We start from the raw sequence: 6,000 nt of genomic DNA on the forward strand, positions 1-6,000 counted from the left end.
GGATTTTAGCTGGACTTTCTCCTTCCATGGAATATTACTTCATCCTCCTGTGTTATGTGGTAGAGCCCATATCAGTGGTTCCTTTCTATTGCTTTGAGGGTCCCATTTCCCTCTGACTTCAGTAAGTGTAAGAGGCAGCTTGTTTCTGTGGAAGAGAGATTGACTGGGGAGAGGGAGGAAGAGCCACTTTCCTCCCTCTCCCCAGTCAATCTCTCTTCCACAGAAACAGACTCATCTCCCTGCCACTGGGCCTTGTGTTGTCATTGGCAGCTGCAGATGAGCTCTGCCAGACCCAGTGAAAGCAGGAGGGGTCTGAGGGCCAGTGGAGGTAGAGTTATTTCCCTTTTTTCTTCAGAAAGCTCAGTTCTGGCGCTCGGGCCGGGTGAGGCACAGGCTCTGGCCTGCTCTCCGTTTCCTTTTTTCCTCAACGCTTAAGTGCGACGACATGAAACCAAATCCTTCCTGGTCGTCCCACAAAAGATTCTTGCCTGGGAGCACTGAAGGGCTCCAGTGAGCAGAAAAAGAAACTTTGAGCTGAATATAACTTTCAGCTGTTGCGCCACAGGGCTGCCAGCATCTGCGTACAGTATATATCAATTTTTCCACATGGATAAATCTCTTCTGTCATTTTCTTCCTTTTCTACCCATCCCAAATTGCTTTTTGACCACTGGTTTGCTTTTTCTTTGCTGTCACTGGCTGTGGTTTATGTATTTCCCCCATTTTTGGTTTCCATGGCTGAATTGACGGGACCACAGCGCATTCCTTTGGTTAATTCAAAAACCCCTGTGGGGTTTAATGGGTGGGCCATTTATTCTTTATTTTTTATTTTCTTGAAGCCAATGGCTGGCTATTTTATTAGCAATTATAACTCCCTTCTATAGTTCAAAGAATGCCTTTATAGAGAACAGGAAAAAACAGGCTCTCTCATAAGCACCGGAGATAATATTAGTGTATTGTCTTTTGAGTTAAATGGCCATATTAAAGACCCTTTTAAAACCCAGGGAAGGGCCTAGGTACAGCAGGTGAGCCTCTTAGAGAGACTGTTATTATAACCACACCAGGAGCCGCTGCTTCAAGTCCCCGTTAGCCTTCTAAGAGCCTTTCTGCTGGGGATAATGCTCCTTTTATTCCTGGGGATAGCTGTGCAGATGAAATTGTCCTGGAGCCGCAGCGGTCCCCCAGACGGAGGTGTCTCCAGACGGGTGCGGCTCAGCTGTGTGAGGACCGCGTCGCTTGGCCTCTCCAGCTCGGCGTCTTGGCAGGTGCACGGAGAGGCTCCTCGTTAATCACGGCTCTACGCGTCGTGAAAGCCGTGATTTATCTCACAGCGCACTGCTTTCAAAGAAGGAAAAATCCTTCTTCATATTTTAATACACACAATAAATTTCACTGTTTTCTCTGCTCCAGTGACGGCTCGGAGCTTTACAGAAGGGCTTTCCTGAGCACTGTTGGAGAGGGCTGCGGGTTCAGGGGAGATGGAAGGTTGAAAGCCAAAAGGCATTAAATTAGACCTATTTGGGGTGGCTTTTAAACCATTTAAAACCCAGTTCATTCTCATGTGTGGCTGCACTGAGGAACAATGGGGGAATCTTATGTGATTCCCTTTCTGCTATTCCATGCTCGTCTGCGTCTGTGTTCAGTATACTGATGCAATAGTGCCAATATTTTCTTTCATTAGCAGCCAGTAAACAATTTCTATTCATAGAGAGGACAAAGAATCGGCAGGCATTGTTCCAGTTCTTTCTTTTGTTGTTGTTCGACTGTGAAGGAATATTAACATGCCACCTAATCACAGTGCAAGCCAACATAGCCACAAGGCTCCAGTCCTCCGCCCCAGAAGGACCCTAGGGACCAGTCCCATCTCTGTGGCTTTGGATCTCTGGATGAGAGCAGGCAGTAGCAGAGCACAGCTGCTGCAGTCCAGAGTGATGACTGTAGCACCTACTCTGAAGGAGATAAGACCCGTTGTAAATCTGGGGCTTCTTCCCAGCCTGAATGTCCCTACCAAATTTTTTCGGATCATTACAGAGCTCCCTTTGTGTGATTTGTTCCCATACTGGCTGGCCGGAAGCCGGTTCAGAAACGTGCGTCTGGTTTATTTCATTTATTTCCCCCAAACCTGGAGGCTCAGTCTCATATCTCAAGGGCTTTGTCGCCCTTATAACTGAACTTGCCTTATTTGAGAAACGTCACTTAGCGTCAGGCCAGGTTACATGCATAGCTTTGCGGTTGGAGTGCTTTGTTTCAAAGCCCCACAGCTGAGGCTTTGAGTTTTTTATGGTGGTCTGACTGTAAAGAAATCAGCAAGACAATTCCTCATGGCCATTCCTCATGATAGTTACCCTGGGAAGCATGAAGAAGAGAGAGCACCATGCTCTCAGCGCTACGTCTCTCCTCTGATCCCACAGATCAAAGCAAGGTACTAGATGCTGTCCCTGTGTTATGTAGTTCCAGCTACTCAACTCTGTTCTTTCTCAGTTAGGTTTTTGTACTGTCAATACAAATTTGCTAAATTACTTCACTGATTTCACATGGGAATATTGTGTGTGGATGGGGGCGGAGCTTTGAGGCCAATGTTTCAGATGGATTTTGTTAAATAGAACTTATCCAAACCTGACAAATTTGTATACTGAACTGGAATATAACACAGGGAAATTTGTCAACATGGAAATTGGAGATAGAGAGGTTTTTCTTTTTGGGAGTGGAGGGAGGGGGGGTCCCCCATCATGCACTGGGTAGAGAGATAATTTGAACAGTTCAAAGTGTAACATTGTGAGACATTGATGCTCTGTCACACATTAAAAGAAAAAACAAAATGGCAGGGGCTCAAAATACTTATACCAGTATCTAAATGGCACATGTAAATTAATTAAACATACTATGCAATACTCATCCATGTAGTCCCAAGATTGAGCACATGGGTGCAGTGCTGATCCTTACAGCACACACACACACACACACACACCCACACATGCATGCACACACACACGCACACATACACACATGCATGCACACACACACAGCTTGCACATTTCACTGTGTACATTTAAGAGTACACATATGTTTAGGAATAAGATTTAGGAAGAAACATAATCTAATGTAGGTGCATTGGTCAGACTTTGTATTAATAAAATTAATAATAAAATCTTCATGAACACATAGCAGCACCACCACTTTAATGCAGTTCATTAAGCCACCGCTTAATGATGGCTGAAGAGAATATATCAAACCTTCATGCAAATTATTGTATTTTATTATCTTATATTTTTACTCATTATATGAGCAGAAGTTACTCATCAATTAAGGCACTGCATTTATTTATAACACATCTATAACCCCTTTATGCCTTTCTTGTGACACACACAAAGCTACACTTAAAACTAGTGCGACTGATTTATTCATAGGAACAGGGCATAATCTGACGGAATTGAGGAGAAGTGGTTGGAGGCCTGTAAGTGATATTATTATGTGTAAGCCCAAAGAGACTGTTTACTCTTTAACATTGAATTGCCCATAATTAAATGAATAGGTCACAAAATGCATAAGATGCAAATGGTAAGAATTTGTTCTTTAGATCCAGAAGTGTGATTAGATTGGCTGTAATGAGTTTCCCTTAAAGACCCATTCACAGGCATGAACCAGTACCAGACTACTGGAGAAGTACATCCCCATTATGGACCATTCTGATCTACAAAGACCAATGATCTATGGACAACTGTTCATGTGAATTGAATTGTTTTGATAATGCAGTGTTGTTGCAGAGGGTGAACCTTTACCCCTTTCACTTACATGCACACACACACACTCACATGCAGACCAGATGCACAGGCACACATACACACACACACACACACACATATACACACACACACACACACACACACGTATCGTACCTGCTTATGGACTGAATGAGATACGTTACCTTCTGCCAAAGGACTGATGAAATGGCTGTGGCAATATCAAAAAAAGGTGGCTCTCCCAACCCTTCAGCAGAGAGGTGATCCATGTCACAAAAGATCACTGAGCTTAGGCTGTTCACTAATGTAACTACTAGTGCCTGTCCTTCTTTGCAAGGTTTATGGAGATAAAGATAATATGTTGTGTCTTCATTGTGACACAGGGGGAGATGCTGATTTGTATGTATTGGAGTATTATTGTGTGCCATGGGCTAATAGCAGTCCCTCTCCAAAGCGAACGCTGGAATGCGGACAGCTGGAGATGGGGATTGCGGCCATATGCTGAGCTGTCACTGACAGTGCGCTGATACATTCAGGATTTAATGGTATTCTGCTCTCGTACCTCCCGTCTACTTCCTTTCCTGTCTAAATGCTGCTGGAGCTGCCAAATGGGGCAGCAAACTAATTCCTCGCAAGTAAATGGAAGAATCCTGCAGGGTTTTAGACTTTAGAAGGGCTTGCTGTACGAGATGGCTGGTGTTAGGCCAGCCAGCGTCATCATCAATGCCACAGTGATGGATGGTCCATACTCAATGCGGTGTCTGTGGAGTTATGACTGAGATTAATTCATTATCTCTGTAGATATAGGCATAACAGAGAAGGTCTCACTGAACAAGTGCCCACCTCACAGTCACATGACCTTTTCAAAACCAACCAAACTGGCAGCCTAGTTATCACATACCTATTTGATCAGTGACATAGAAAGCACTTATTGGTCAATCGTTAATAGTGGTCATTTACTATAGCCTCTGCATCCATTCAGTAGTCTGTAGCATTGCAGTGCCCAGGTTTTGTGCTTAAGTTGTTTACAGTATCAGTGGTGAGTTGTAAATCTGAGGCTGGACCAAAATGAAATGCTCTAAAGCAGACATTTTAAAAGTAGTTTATCAGTTTCATGAGATGAATGTGTGCACTTGAAAGGTCCCAAGAATCAGTTGATTTTTAGCGTAAACTAGCTGGCATATCACTAGACAAATTCTTTTGAAGGCTTGGATATTGTGATTTATCTGATAAAGCACATGTCCCTGCTCTGACAAAGTGAGTATGATTAAAGCTATATTTTCTTATGGATAAGCAGGAATGTAATAAGCTGATTCTTTATGTCCACTGACATGGCTATCTGGCCATGGGTTAATATTGCTCTCAAACATCATGTGACAATTAAGTGTATAATATATGTAATTGCTAATGTATATGAAAATATATATTTTAAATGAAAAACTATTCCCATAAGATTCCCATAAATAGAAACAAATGCAGGAATTATTTAAAAAAATATCGACAGTACATGCTTTTTCTGGAATTTCCTGATTTTTAATTTCCTGAATTTCCTCCATTGGTTTCTTAAAGGTCCCATATTGTACACCTTTCCAATGTTTTATTTTATGTCCCGATATCCATAATAAGATATTTGTGTGGTTTTAAGAACCAAAAACAATCTCTATCCAGTTTTATATTCCCATTCTCCAGCACCTCTCATGAGCTTTACCAAGAACAGGCTGTTTTAGTGTCTTTAAGGCTCATTGAAATCAATGAACCTGATTTTGATTGGCTGGCTAGCTCCAATGAACTGAACACCATCTGTGCCAAGTGCTTGGATAAGTTGAGCCATGCTGAAGCAAATGAGAGCATCATTATCGTCCAATTGGCTTGTTTAAAACTATTAAAGAGCTATGCTGTGGTATAACAGATGTACATGGATGCTCACACTGAAATAATTTAGTAAAATAATCCAAGCAATATTTATGTTTTATCTTGTGAGTTTGGCTACTGCTGTCTTCAGTTCAAGAGTTCTTGCAGTTTGAATTCTCAGAAATTTTTTACATTATTGAAGACATACCTATACCTCTTTGCAGTTTGAATTATTTGGGCACTTTATTAGGAACACCTGTACACCTAATCAACCAATCGTATGGTAGCAGTGCAAAGCATAAAATCACGCAGATATGGGTCAGGAGCTTCAGTTAATTTTCACATCAACCAAAAAATGTGATCTAAGTGACTTTGACAGAGGAATGATTGTTGGTGCCAGAGTGGTTTGAG

Source organism: Conger conger, chromosome 10 (genome assembly GCF_963514075.1).
Source record: "Conger conger chromosome 10, fConCon1.1, whole genome shotgun sequence".
Taxonomy (NCBI): Eukaryota; Metazoa; Chordata; class Actinopteri; order Anguilliformes; family Congridae; genus Conger; species Conger conger.